Below are 14626 nucleotides of genomic sequence, written 5' to 3' on the forward strand. Positions count from 1 at the left end.
CTTTCTGTACGAAGTTAAAGTATTAATGCACGTTTCGAGTAAAAGAGGAGGATATCTTACGAATAAACTATAGCCATTGTGTGCCTTTTCGTTTGGAGACAGTTTTGTTCGTTTAAGCCACGATCTTAAATTGTAGTCGATCGTACATAGATATACAAGTTTGGAAGTGGATATGACGTTACAGATTTCGGTGAATCCGTATCGGAACATTGCAGTGCAGTAATTCGAAATTTCAACCGAGAGCAAGTTCCTTTACATACAGTGGGCACTGTTAAGCTATGTCTGTAGTTAAAGCACGCTGCAACGTGTAACGATGCCATTTCGAGTGCAATTTTCGTCTGTTTATTGCGCTCGTATTTTATCTTGGAATTTCCTTAAGCGCGTGCTTCTTGCAGAGTTGCCCGCGCAATCCATGAGTACTAATTGGCGGAAATTAACGAAGCTATAAGTGGAACGGTAACAATCGCGTGTACGCGTAAAAATGCAAGCTTGCAATTCACGAGGATCGAAATTAATTAACTAATTGCACAAGTATGAACTTGAACTACCATTAAATGTAGAATTTTTTTTAAAAAGGTCTTGTCGTAGTACTTTAAATATACTTAGTTAATCATTTAGTTTAGAGTTGTCATGTTAATAATCCAGACTATAATCTACAAATTTATTATATGAGTTTCAGGGTTAATCCTTCCAGCCATTATAATTGGTACGTGTTCGCATGCTTAAGCTTGATTCTGCGACATTACGACGAATAATATTTTGATAATACATATCATATTTTGTCTACGTATGCCGGTAGAATAGTGTTTCATTTCACTTACGAGCGGTTTGAAGGATTAATTTAGATCGCAAGAGCCGTAATGAGATAAAGGCTTTGCATGATAAAACATTGGTATCTTCCTCGACTGTTTACACGGAACGAGTATTTTAATTCATTCTGGAAGGCATGCGTATTTAATCAAGTCATTTATTACTGCAAATAAGAGCGTAATGTCGGATAATAATTTCTTCTTAGAGGATTTTTATGTTAAGTCAATATTAAATTGTAATCGTGGCTGTATGAGTCATTATACGCAGAGCTTCCAGATTGAGGAAGCAGAACGTGTGTTAGAGAAGTTTGTCAACAACTTTATCAGAGTTCCTTGTCACGTAACGTAACACATATGTACGCGTTCTTGTAATACGAATCTGAGATTTCTAACTTAGGATACTGTACTTTGAACATTTAGAACACCGATATACAGTTAAATTAACTTCAACGTGATACACAACCAATGTTTTTAACTTTCTCAAAACACCATAGATTTTAACATAGCTAGACCAGTTTTTTTTTCACGAACCTTATAAATTATCAATATGTGCGTAGAAAAATGCTTTAATGAAATTAAAGGTAACTGTATCTCCTAAAGAAACGTCTTGAATATTCCAAAATCAATTTTTAAAGCTCGCGTATGTCAACCTCTTTATTGTTAATTTTGTAATATGGCAGTTAGTTCACTCTGCACAGCTATTTTTGATGATCAACATACGTTCCACGAGTTGGGGAACATTCTGATGGGAGAAATTAGACGGTACCACTAAAAGTTGGATATTTTTCCTTTCCTCAAGCTCGATAGCAAACAGTCGTCTCATAAATCCAGGAGTTTCCGTAGGGAAAGATAGAAATTAGTTTAACGATTCGTGAGGACTGATACGCCTGAGCGGAAGATTCAGAAGCTGGAGGAAAGTTTATGTCGTTGGCAAAGTTTCATTCACCGCCAAACGTAGGTCGAATATCTCTGTACGTCTGGAAAACCGCACCAAGAGCTCGCGATGCTCCTGAAAAACTTTGGTTGGTCGTTTATCGGTTAATTGGTTGTTGTTAATTAGTTCGATGTACTGGGAAAGTAAGAATCATCAGAAGTAAAGAGAGATAACTTGATTATTCGACTGTTGTTCCTTTCAATACCGCGGTTACTGTTTCTTTATTTTTAAACGTTTTTTATCAATTTTATAAACCACTTTCACGATGTGTTAATTTACTCGTCAATAGAGCCATACATCGAAAATGTTTTGCCTCCGTATTACTTCCGATGATCGACGTTGACTTCTAAATTACATTGACTGACCTGTGGCATTTATGAATTACCATGACTCGATCAAGCGTCAATCAGTTCGGCGAGCAATCAGGCCTGACTTATGCAATCGTTCGAATCAGACTATTGTGTTGGATCCTCGCGTGAAGAGATCTGCAAATTGGATGGACAATGATTAATTCGGAGCACAGTAGTCGATTTATGTGTAATTCTCCGATGTATGGCGGCTTTAACGGACTACGATCGACGAACGATTGAAACAACAATTGAAAAAATCCGCTGACGAATTTGCCCAACTATTTAAACGACTCTTAGAGCGAAGAATATCGTTTCGAATAAAAAATTTACGATCGACGGTGCAGTTACTTATATCCCAATGGACGGTTGCGTCTGTTCGCGTAAGAAAAGAAGGAAGAAGAAGCACGAAAGATGAGCCACCGAGGCTAATACTCTAACTGCTAATATTCCCCAGCTTCTGTCCCTTTGAATCTTCTTAACGACGACACTCGACCAATGGGAAACGCGGGCTCCCGCTCTTCTAAAGGGCAGAGAACGTTGGCTGGGCCGTCTGGTTCGCTACTGAAACTGCATTTACGTTTATGGTGCACGCGCGGGAAGTCGTCGGCGCGTTATTCAAACTCTTTCATCCCGGCAGAAGCTTCGTTTCGAGCCAGGTACGGAAGAAGGGAGGAAGGACGCTGGTGAGTGTGAATTATGAAGTTCAGAACTCCAACGACGGACAAAGGGAGAGCTTTGTGCGGTGTCCTATGGGGTCCCAGAGAGGGATTTGCTAAGACGGTTCGCCCTGTAAGGCTGTCTCGAGGGTCTTCTCCGGCTTGGATAAAGCTTAAATATAGCAGGAACGATGAATCTTTAAGAACAGTCTGCTTCGCTCGGATACTCCTCGCCACAGGACCCTCTGTACACTCCACTTCCTTATTATTGAAATCGGTTCCCAGATTTCGGCTGGGAGGCCCAGAGCTTCGCGACAAAGTCGCTTTCAGCTTTTCGCGTCCCTCGATGGAACCAAACGCGTCTCTCGGCTCACATTTCTGATGAACGCTTAAACTAGCCTGCAAGGTACGAACTAGAATTTCACGATAGGTACCTCTATTATACTGCTGGATGTATTTGCTTCATACGCCCTCAAATCCGCTTAATATTGGTTAATATTTGACTCGTACTAGTCTAGATACCATCGGTATACGGTATAATTTTACTATAAATAATTAGTCAATTGGAATGCCATGGGGTCACTTATTGTTTGTTGGAGAGTGGTCTTTCAACGATTTCTTTTCAGTCAAATTCAGTTTTTTTTTATTCGATTAGCACTGTGAAAAATGAAGAAACATTGTTCTAGGACTGGGTACTTACATTCGAAGTACTATAACTAGACTGTGGATGTTTATGCAAATTCATATGTTTGTAGGAAATAGATAAAATAGTGAAACCTAAATAGAAGTTTGTTTCATCATTAGCGGTCCTTAAATATATGTCCATATATGTTTATTGCATTTATTTTCATAAAATTACTACAAATACTAATTCAACGTTTGAACACGATAGTCAAGGCAGAAATGACAACAGCTATTTATACATCACGTGTTTATCTACAGTGAATCATTAAAGTTCGTTGATGCTACGAATAGTATTAATCAGTAATTCTGAAGTATTCAGATAGGTTCTACGGAAACGAATTTTATGAGGTCAGATTATTAAAGAACCTAAAACAATTAAAGCATGCTACTTCAGCAAATTCTCAGCTTATAAATTGACTTTAAGCGATAAACGTCATTAACTAACTCTTGATAATATAATATACTATTATGTTTAAGTAATAAAATTATTTGAATATATTTTGGCATGTTATCGATACATAAATATGTCACTTACATGTTTGGACATATTTTATTAACATAAACATCCGCAGTCTATAACATTTCAAACACATTTTATTTCCCAGTTCTATCACAATCGAAATACTGCATTTATTTCATCTGCAAATAATTTCGGAATTAATACTGACGCGTTCTTGTTTTAAATAAAAGTTGCTTCGCTGTAGGTTCTGGGTAGATTAATTTCCGATTGTTTGTCGACGACGTAGCGTAACAAATCACAGGATAACCGTGGTCTACAATTTTTATCAGACGACGAAAGGTCGCGAAAACTATCGAACACCGGTCACGTATCGAGTGCAAAGTGTTAATTCGCATTCATATCAGCGGCGAGGAACGTACGCCTGCAATTTGATCAGGTCGAATATACGACTCGTCCGAATGTCGTCAGGCGCAGCTGGAGCTTCGAGAATTTTTCTCCATGATGCTACTTCGTGCAGTTTCCACGGAATTTTACATTCGACGGTTACGTGACCGAGCCACGGACATTTTTAAGGCCGACATCGGGGGTAGCAGCCAAAAGGAACTATAAACAGAAACAGGAGAGCGAAAAACGCAGGTGCTTCCGGGTCGTGCAGCTTCGTGGTTCGTTTGTGTTGACTGGCGTGTTTTCGCGCGCGTGTATTTCCGGCCAAAAGTAGCCTGTTCCTGGGCGTTTCCACCGTCGAGGGAGAAAACATGGTCGGTCGAGAAAAAAGAAGCGGGATGAAACGTGTTAACTGTAGGTGGTTCCTTTCCGCGGAAAGTGGAGAACTGCACTCAAGATTTTAAGGAAGAATTACTCTGGCTGAAGTGACTGATGGACAGTCTCGGCGATTTTTATCTCAAAATGATTTCTCTTGATTTTCACATGCACGGTCATTTAAAATCCCATACGTTTTGCTTCAGTTAGAAATTTGAAAAAAGTCCATCGATTTTAATTTACGAACGAAATCTAAATGGAAAGTTTACGAACTAAAATTTACGTTGGTTATAGCCGAATAAAATTTACCCAATTTTAACGAAGGACTAATTTAAAGTTCAAAGTTAGCTGCAACCAACACGGTACATATATTTCGTTATTTATTTTAATGTAAAATAACGGACTGTGGAACAAGCAAACGATGGATCAAAGTCAAAATTGAGGATGTATGCTTTTAGTGTGAATTTTAATTGGATTTCAACGCAGCGATGGTTGTTCGTTATATTAATACAGTTAATGTGGAAAAAATTCCCCAGTTATTTAAATAAATTTTAAATCCATGATCTAAAGAAGTGATGGATAAACATGAATAAAAATTATGGGGTTTCATCTCAGATTTACTTGTAGACTTCTAAGAATTTGGCCATTTTGGTTGCAGCAGTCTACTAAATAGAAATGGTTTGGAACTGTACTATTGATCGAAGTTTTGTACGTGGTCCAACGATGGAATTAATGGAGGCGTTAGAGAATTTATGATTTCTAGGTCTAGAACCACTGTATCAGGAATCTTTTGTCAGCTACTGGATGTCAACTCTGGAGGATCAAGTGTCTAGTCATCAATTGCAGGGAAGGACATTTATCAAACAGCTGTAAAACCGGAGTTGCACTTCAACGCATCACGCGTTGAAGTACAACGATGTAAACGTGATTCTCGAGTGTGCTTTCGATGTGTTTGGCATCTGTATTCCCCCTCGTGCAATGTAAGCCGCGTTCACGGCACTAAAACCGAGATTTTGCTACTGGTGCGTTTTACACGAGGCAGGTTGATAAATTTATAAGACACGACTGTTGAAGTCTTCGTTCCCGTGGATGTGGCTCGCGGAGTGGTCATAAAAGATGGAAGTTTCTCAATTCTTTCGTCGACTATTGTCCTGGAATTCTTACTTTGGACAGCGACGTCTTCGATCGATACAGTTTTGTTGCAAAGAAGAAATTTGTAAATTAAATTACAATACATATACTCCTGGTTTATAGCTCGCTCTACTATATTATACCTCATTATACTCGAACTTTATATTATTCAAAATTAATTTTATGAAACGCAAGTGTCTAAAAGCCAGTAACGATCAGATAAGTGAAATTTTTGTAGAGCTCTCTCACCGTTGCCAGAATAAAAGCTGACGTTTCGTGTACCGTAGTCCCGTAGAACGATCGACACAATTGATCCGTTAGATCGTAATCGATAAGCAACTCGCGAATGACGCGTAGACGAAACTAGTGCTCCGTTCATCGGGGTTGAAAAGAAGCAAATAAATGGAACGGATGCACATGGGACCGTGGCAACTGTCATCCATTTTCAAGGGAATATTAACCATGCTATGCTTTCAGCGGCGCGAGCAAATGCTCGGTCGACCGTGTACGGATATATGCATAGGCAGACGAAGAAAAAGATAAAGGACCGCGGTAGTTCATTTCTCAAAAATGCCAAACGGAATGAGCGCCGCCATTTCGCGGACGCTGCGCGCAAAGACACGCTCTTCGGTAATTATTTCTTGGCTTGTCATTTCTCGGTACCGGAACCCGCGGCCCTGGAAACATCTCCGAATCGAACATTAGTTCTCTGCTCGTCGAATCGTATCGTATCGGCACTGACACGCTAAGGAAATTTGATTTATGCTTGCGAATTAAATACGTTCTGCCTTTTTCTTTGAGAACGTTGAGATTTCATTCAATTCTTGCGATAAACAATTACTACGACTGTAATACTAATTTATTGTACAGGTAACCCCATTAGAGTACATACAATATACTACAGAAAAATAGATGAATAAGAATTGTAAACAGTATGGTTTATAATATGGTCAACAAGTCTTTTTCGAATTGGCTCGGTGAATTTGAAAATAAATTTAATTATGGATCTAGATTAGAGGGATGGTGCAAATCTAATAAATTATAGCAGCAGTTATCAGATTCAGTCGCAGTGCTAATTTGAACATTTTCAATTACTCTTTTGGAGGCACTATTCTTCATAATTCTGACTGGATTCGATCTCAAACATATCATCTCTCGTGCCTTTAGGTCTTTAGGACTTATTCATAGCTAGATTTTTCAATATACGAACACACTAAGATTACTTTACTGCATACTGGTTAGACCAATTTTGGAATATTGGGCTCGCTAATCTGGTCCCTTTACTACATTCCTACATTCACGCTCTTGAAGGACCACAACACAAATTTTTACTCTTGGCTGCTTATCATAGTGGTGATCCTATGCCTAGATATTCTGATAATTACGATTACGTTCTAACCAAATTAAATTTGACCACACCTGAACACCGTAGAAAACTAGCTGACTTACTCTTTGTTGACAGGGTACTTAATAGTTTGATCTCGAGTCCGAATATAATTGAAAAGTTCAGATTTAATGTTCCTCCCAGAATATTACGTCGTTCTGAATTATTTCACATAGAGCACCATCGAACACTTTATGGCTTCTATAACTCTTATAATCGTTTGTTCATTCACGCGAATACTGCATATGGTTTGATCGATGTTCTTAACTATTCTATTTCATCATTTAAACGTTCTTTACTTTGCATCTCCTTGTAATTATTCACAGTCAGTCTCATACTTCGTATCTTTCAATTTTGTATTTCGGTTTATCTTTATTATGTAACTATCTTCTGTACTTGTATCTCTTTATTAATGGGTATTTAATCCCGTGAATAAATAAATACAAATTGATGGCATAAATACTGATTTATAATAATAATTCGGGAATTAAAGGGTTAAAAAATGTTGTGACCTAATAAGAAAATCTCGACTTCTACTCTGTACGTGTACTGTTTCCCTCTTTCACGACGTAATAACGACAATGTCGTTACTATCCTATCTGAAATATTTTATTCCCCATTTTCCCGTACTTTAACGAGTCTGATTCGCGATGAAGATTTTGGCCCAAACACGAATATCACGAGCCAGACTCGCGAACAGAAGGTCGGCCCAAACGTAAACATCGCGAGCCAGGCTCGCGGACAGCAAATTACGATCGTGATTGAGTTTCAGTTCCTATCAGTACGCCACAAGAGTCGGTCACAATTCTTATAACCTCTGTTACGAAGTAAGTTTACCATCAGCCTGGTATGTTTACCGCGCGTTGACGCCTACCATTTATAAACTCAGTCTCGTCTCACGTTTTTCACGTTCTCGTAGATCGACGATAATCGTAACTCGCTATCCGAGTTTTCTTCCGGTCACTTTCAGACCTCAGAAATAACTTTCGGGGACTGGCGATCGAGGCGCGTGGCGTGTTACGCAATAATTCGCCGGTTGACCCGTGGAATCGATGCCCTTTCGGGTTCCGTTCGCCTCGAGACACCTGGAAATTACGCGAAAGTAGAAGGAATTCGCTGTTATGGGCGCAACGTTCTGGAAAAACCGACCTATGTACGGCGGTCGTAGTTTATAACCGGAAGTGGTCGCGGTCGGTAATAACCAGACAGCGCGCTTTTAGAGAGAACATTTACGATGTACATACATAGATCCCGGCTCGTACGCCCGCGTCCCCATTCCTACGCTCGAAGCACACCTATATTTTACTTACCATATCGTGCATCAACAACGTAGAAACCACTTTTGCTTTTTGCACGGAGATACGCGGCGCACGCCGCTAAGATAGACTTCATCTACCGATCGTAAATCTAGCCGTGGAATTTTTGGCTCAACACGAGCTTCGAGTCGACTTTGCGCGATAAGACGGCTACGAGTCAGAGATTTTCTTAAACGAGGCTGACGTATTTATTTTGACCGCAATACGTCGTCTTTTATATCGAATTAGACCTTCGTTAAGAATAGCAAACGATATCTCAAGGTAAAAGTCTTTTTCAAAGGCTACGGTTGGACAATACGGTTATTTCTTTATAATTTCCGTTGTTATTGATATTGAGTAATGTGTTTTGGTATACAAGTAGTGTACGTTGAAAGATATAAAATGTTATACATGGTGTTAATAATATACTTCAACAATTAGAGATATTTACAAAAATTTGGGTGTGCCAATACTTGTTTGATCTACTGTATCAAACGCCATTTAATGGAGTCAGTGTTCTCGAAATTGAGGGATATTTGTTCAGCATTTGCAGAGCCTTCACGTAGAACAAACGTATTATTCTCTTAGGCGTTGCACAAAGTGACAAGGCGCCCTAAAGTATCGTCACTGTTAAATTTCTGCTTCGACCTGCCAACCAGGTTTTCCAAAGAGTTTTAAAGTGAAAGTCCGAACTCTGTTGGAAGATAAATTCGATTCGCGTAGACAGAACAAACTTGCCTTGCTAGAAAATACACACCGGAATAGAGTCGACTATAGTTTCGCTAGGCTCCTTTAATTTAGTTCGAGTTTTCTGCGTTTGAAACAACTGTTATGGAATCGGAAAAATATTTGTTGAAATCTTCAATCATCCGTGATTCGTTTAATTTAAAAATACGTTTAATGTACGACGCGAGCGAACATCGGGGATTGACCTGAATTTTTGGTGCCCGACAGGAATAATTTATGCATTAGTATTGTAGGGGTTACTCTAAATCACGCGAACTAATTTGTAAGCGACTGTATCTCCGCGTCTGCCAGAACATGTTTCTTTGCATTTTCGAAACTCGTACGTGACGCTAATTTTTAGGACGCTACTTTTTGCCAAAAAAGTTCGAAACATTTTCAGAGAACTTTGTCGTGTAATTATGAAATGTGAATTTTCATGTTTCTGGTTTTTATAGTTTCGTGTATACTTTTTATTCTCCGCGGAACTCATTCGTAATGTTTAGGTGGCTCGGAAGTAAACGAGTACCTCGTACGACATTCGCGGTGTCCAGCGAAAACTTTTTATCGAAAATTTGGTGGAAGTTCGAGAATCGTATTTTTCCGCGTGCCTTCGTTTGGATGAAAATTTTAAGCCGTTGCTTTACCGGTCCCTTGATTAAATCTTCTCACCCACGCCTTCTTCTATATGTAAATGGTTCTGTATTATTTATGCACAGATCCGTATTATACTTACACGGTGCGACGATATACGTTTTCCTATTTGGGGATATATGTCGCTAGCCATTTATTATTTCTGTTTAACGTTTTTGCACAACTGCTTGTGGTTATCTTCGTAATTACGAAGGGAGGATAATCTGAATTATGCGGGGAAAGGACATAAATTACATAATGAAGAAATTAAGAGAGAAGTCTGTGTTCGGATAATTCAGAAACGATTTGTTCGTTAAAAATAAAATATTATATAACGTCTCGTTATTATTTTTCAACATTTTGCAAATTCTTGCAGGTAATGAGATTCGTGTTCTTATTCAGCTAACCAATCCATTAAGAAAGAACTCCACTTACACAATCTACCTCCATTACCCGTTGGCTCATGCATAACCTCTCGTGTAATTAGTTTCTTTTTTTACCAGTAATCAGCTTCATCTTAAACGAATAGCTTCTACTTTTTATTTAATTTCTTGCTGACTAGGTAAATGTCCCGTTCTCTACCGATTTTAATGTATTTCTGCAAAGATTATTCATCCTTCTGGCAATTTTGCGTTCGAAGAAGTCCTTTGTCCACGGGCCTTTATCCTTTTTAAACAATCGCGGCGATAGGTTATCGTTGATAGAAATTTTTGTAAAAAATGTTTGCATTATTTTTATCACGTCTGCGGACTTGAGTCTCTTTCGTAAACCATTAAGGAAAGGGTTGAAACACGGGTAACCCAGTTAATTCTCGGCTTCCGCCGCTGAACAGAGTTCTTGGCGTCTCGCGCTAATTGGATCGCCACGATGACGCAATGAATATTAACGCTCTAGTCATTTACTCGGCTCTGTGGAGCCCATTGAAGTTCATCAAAAGGTGTATCAGTAATGTTGTACACGAGATGCTTGTGTAATGACGTTTACGGGGTTGAATGTTAAGAGATCGATCCATCGAACGTTCGGAAATAATTGTTATTTTTAAAATCCGTGACACTCCGATTGATTCGCGTTACGTAAGCAAACGAACCTCCATATTAATGAACTGTTTGCAAATTGTCTCTCGCGAAGAGGATGTAACTGATCGATCGAAGAGCAAGACTTTTAACGAACTCTATACACCTCGGATTAAACAAAGCTTTTTATATCCCCGAACGAGTTCAACTAATAAAATACCCACGTCTGTTGAACGTTGACTGTGTAAAATTAACTTTGGAAGTTCGTTACTGGTCTTGCATGCTGTTTCAAGGGTTATAAATATCTGATTGGAAGTTTCACAAGTAATTCATAACTTAAAGATTAACAATATTATTTTATTGGAAGAAATTAAAGTGCATTTTACTCTTGATAGGAGAAATGTAACGGTTGGCATGTTCGAGATGTTATTGTTTGTAGTGTGTTTTTCTTTAAAGAGAAAAGGTTATTACAATAGAGAAGAGTCGTGCAATTAGAAAAGTGGGTGTGTGTGAGATAGAGTGAATTTTTAGCGTTATATATATTTGTGAATTGAAATCGTCATTACCTATCATTATATTTTTTACTAACAACACTGTTTGTAACAGAACTTATAGTAGGTATATTTTTTCAAAGACTCGAGAACGGTTATTCGACTGGGAAGAAAAGAAACTGATCGAATATTACGTACGTTAATCTCGTTTCCATCCCGAGTCGGGGCACCTGCGGCGTTTCCCAGCAGAGCTCGAAATTTGTGGTGGGCAAAGAGTTCGTGGTCGCGTGATCGGGGAAAATAAGAGACAGAAAGATGTCTAGGGCGCAGAGGAAAAATTCCGAGACGACGTCGCTCGATAATGTACTCGGAACACGATAAGACACTCGTGACAAATGAGGAAAAGAGAAATCGGCCAAAGGCGGCGCTAGACTGGAGCAAAAGGTCTGCACAGGATGAAAGACCACGCGGAGAATGTGGAAACACCCTGGCAGTGTTTAAACGTGGACAAGGGAGGCGGAACAGCCTGCTGGAACGAAGAACACGACCGGACAAGAAGTAGCTGGCGTGACACGGTGTAATTACGCGACGAAATCGGGGAATAGATAGACACGCGTCTGACAAATTAGTTGGGAGAATTATCCCCTTGTTTGTAAGGGTCGCAGACACGTCTCGATCGAAATGGAAAATTTTTAGGACCTTCAGGTTTCGGGGAAACTGACCAGGTATATCGAAAAATAAATACTTCCATTAGTGCGTAGTTTTATACAGGGTGTTTGGCCACACCTGGGAAAAATTTTAATGGGAGATTCTGGAAACCAAAATAAGACGAAAATCAAGAATATCAATTTGTTGATTGAGGCTTAGTAAGAAAGTTATTAAAAAATTAAATTGAAAAATTTCAAATCATTCACGGAAAAATTATTTTCGGTTGCGGCGGTCAATTACAAGCATTTTTGGTGAATAGACATACCCCCGAAATCCTACGCACTTTCCAGAAAAAAATTCCTTACTGAAAATGTATGTCTGACCATACCGTTGATATGTTTCCCTGAAATTTCGTCCGTATCTTTAAAACATCATAACTTCTGAACGGATTGGAGGATTTCAATGTTCCAAAAGGCAAACAACGCGTATTTTAGTGAAAAATACGTAGGTAGTCTAACAATACTGAAAAAGTTATTCCTTGACCCCGTAAAGTGTGAAAACCCCCATAAAAGTGGCCCAATTTTGAAACAGCCATAACTCCTGCAATAGTGAATATATTTCAATGAAACTTTTTTCTGAAGTAGGGCTCATTGATACCTAGATAAAAGTACTAAACAAAATTTCCGTAGGATGTCAAACAAATTTATTAAAAATCAAAAACCAATTTTTAAGAAAAATCGACAGGTGTAGGTGCCTAAATTTTTCGACGAAATTGAAAAATTTCAAATCATTCTGGAAAAAATATTTTTAGTTGGGGGGGGGGGGTCAATTACAATCATTTTTGGTAAATACACATACCCCCGAAATCCTACGTACTTCCGAGAAAAAAATTCTTTATCAAAAATACACTGTGTGGCCGGAAATATTTCTATAACTTTTTAACAAAGCCTCCATCAACAAATTGGTATCCTTGATTTTCGTCTTATTTTGGCGTCTAGAATCTCCCATTAAAATTTTTCCCAGGGTTGGTCGTACATCTTATATATTGAAACGTCCAATGCGTTCGTCGAAATGAATTTAAACAAGATAATTAATATTTTTTGGTTGATCGCGAACGTAAAATGATTCATATTATAGACGATCTGTTCGTCGAATTCAATAAAGGAGGACGCGATACGCAGGCAATTGCAAATATCAACAGACTCTATGTATTTATTTCGGAGCTGAAACAAATATTTGAGGAACAGTAACGTCAGTTACTTGAATATATTGAAAGTATCGTTTCACGTATTTTTGAGAATAAACTAGTCGATTTGCACGAACAGGGGCATCGATTAATTCATTTGATAGTAGGGAAAAATCGTGCAAGATAATGACTGTTCTTCGCGTTCTTTGAATATAATTAAACAAATCCAAAAACCCATTAAATATGTACAATTTAGATTACAAGTAAATTTCATACTATGCTGAACTATTCATTGAAAAATTATGATTGACAAAGATAATGAAATTCATTCTATGAAAAGGATTGTAAAGGAACGTAATTTGAATACTTTCAATGGCTTTCCTGATTGTGTTTTACTCTTTTTTAATTCATGAAATTGTGGCTTTACGCTAATTATCAGAGCACTGCGTATTATAAATGGCAGACATTGATATTCACGTAACCAACGGAATTAATAATGGCAAATGAAACCATTTTATCCAGCTCAAAATTAACGTTACTGCTAATAACATTATACGAGAAAGTTTATTTAAGCAGAAACGTACCGCTGGAAATATTTCACTGGATTTTACGAAGAAAAGTTTTTTACATTTTCTGCGATTCACTAAAAATCCTTCACGATTCAAATTACTGTGATGGTCAGTTTAATCTGATAACCATAATTCACCTAGAATCCCTGTTTAACGTAAAAATATATGAAAATAGAATATACCATTATTTTTCAAATTCAGTTAGAAAACAGAAAATGTCAAAATAAATGTCACGATGAATTTTACTCTAAATCTACCGAATATTGTTTAAAAGGTATGATCACGCTTTCAAAATGCTCAGGAATTTTTGAAATTCTAAATATTCACAATATTGACGTTTGACGTTAGGAAGCAACGAAGTTGTTATATTTCTCTTTTTGAATTTCTTTTCCACGTACACGTGGAGTGTTCTTTTCAATAAACATAGACATTCGAGGCGTTCAAAGCTTGGGGAAACATCTGGTGTTTCCGATATCGAGTTATTGCTATTCGTATAAAATTACACTGGCATATTTCTCCTCGTCGCGAGTGCTTTTTTCGCGAGAAAGAATGGGCCGTTATCTGTCGGAAAGAATGTTAGAAAAGTCCACGATAAACAAAGCACAAAATATTCTTGTTATCTGCGCTATTTATTCAGGAATATCCATTTTAAGGACGAGACGGCGTTTCTCTTGTTTCACCGGGTTTATCTCAGCTGGGAAAATGTGGGGCCATTTCTGTTCGTTCCGTTTTGTTAAAGAGCTCTAAACTAACGCGCTACAACGAATAGGAGTCGGTCACTGATATCGCGAATTAGAGATTTCTCGTAGCATTATACTTGCCTTACGCGAATCACGATCCGACGATAATTTAAAAAGCGATATTAATTATTCACAATAAAAATAATACCACAATAATCGAA

General features: G+C 38.1%; 2 protein-coding genes across 5 annotated transcripts in view; one reads left to right on the forward strand and one right to left on the reverse strand.

Annotated features, from left to right (window-relative positions):
- The window catches only part of Rho-5 (rhomboid-5), a 300427-nt gene that overhangs the window by 181499 nt on the left and 104302 nt on the right, over positions 1-14626 (forward strand). The gene's annotated exons all lie outside the window — the stretch shown is intronic.
- Positions 1-14626, reverse strand: part of LOC143341964 (uncharacterized) — a 208775-nt gene that overhangs the window by 524 nt on the left and 193625 nt on the right. The window lies entirely within an intron of this gene.

This window comes from Colletes latitarsis, chromosome 5 (assembly GCF_051014445.1).
Source record: "Colletes latitarsis isolate SP2378_abdomen chromosome 5, iyColLati1, whole genome shotgun sequence".
In the NCBI taxonomy this organism is placed as follows: domain Eukaryota; kingdom Metazoa; phylum Arthropoda; class Insecta; order Hymenoptera; family Colletidae; genus Colletes; species Colletes latitarsis.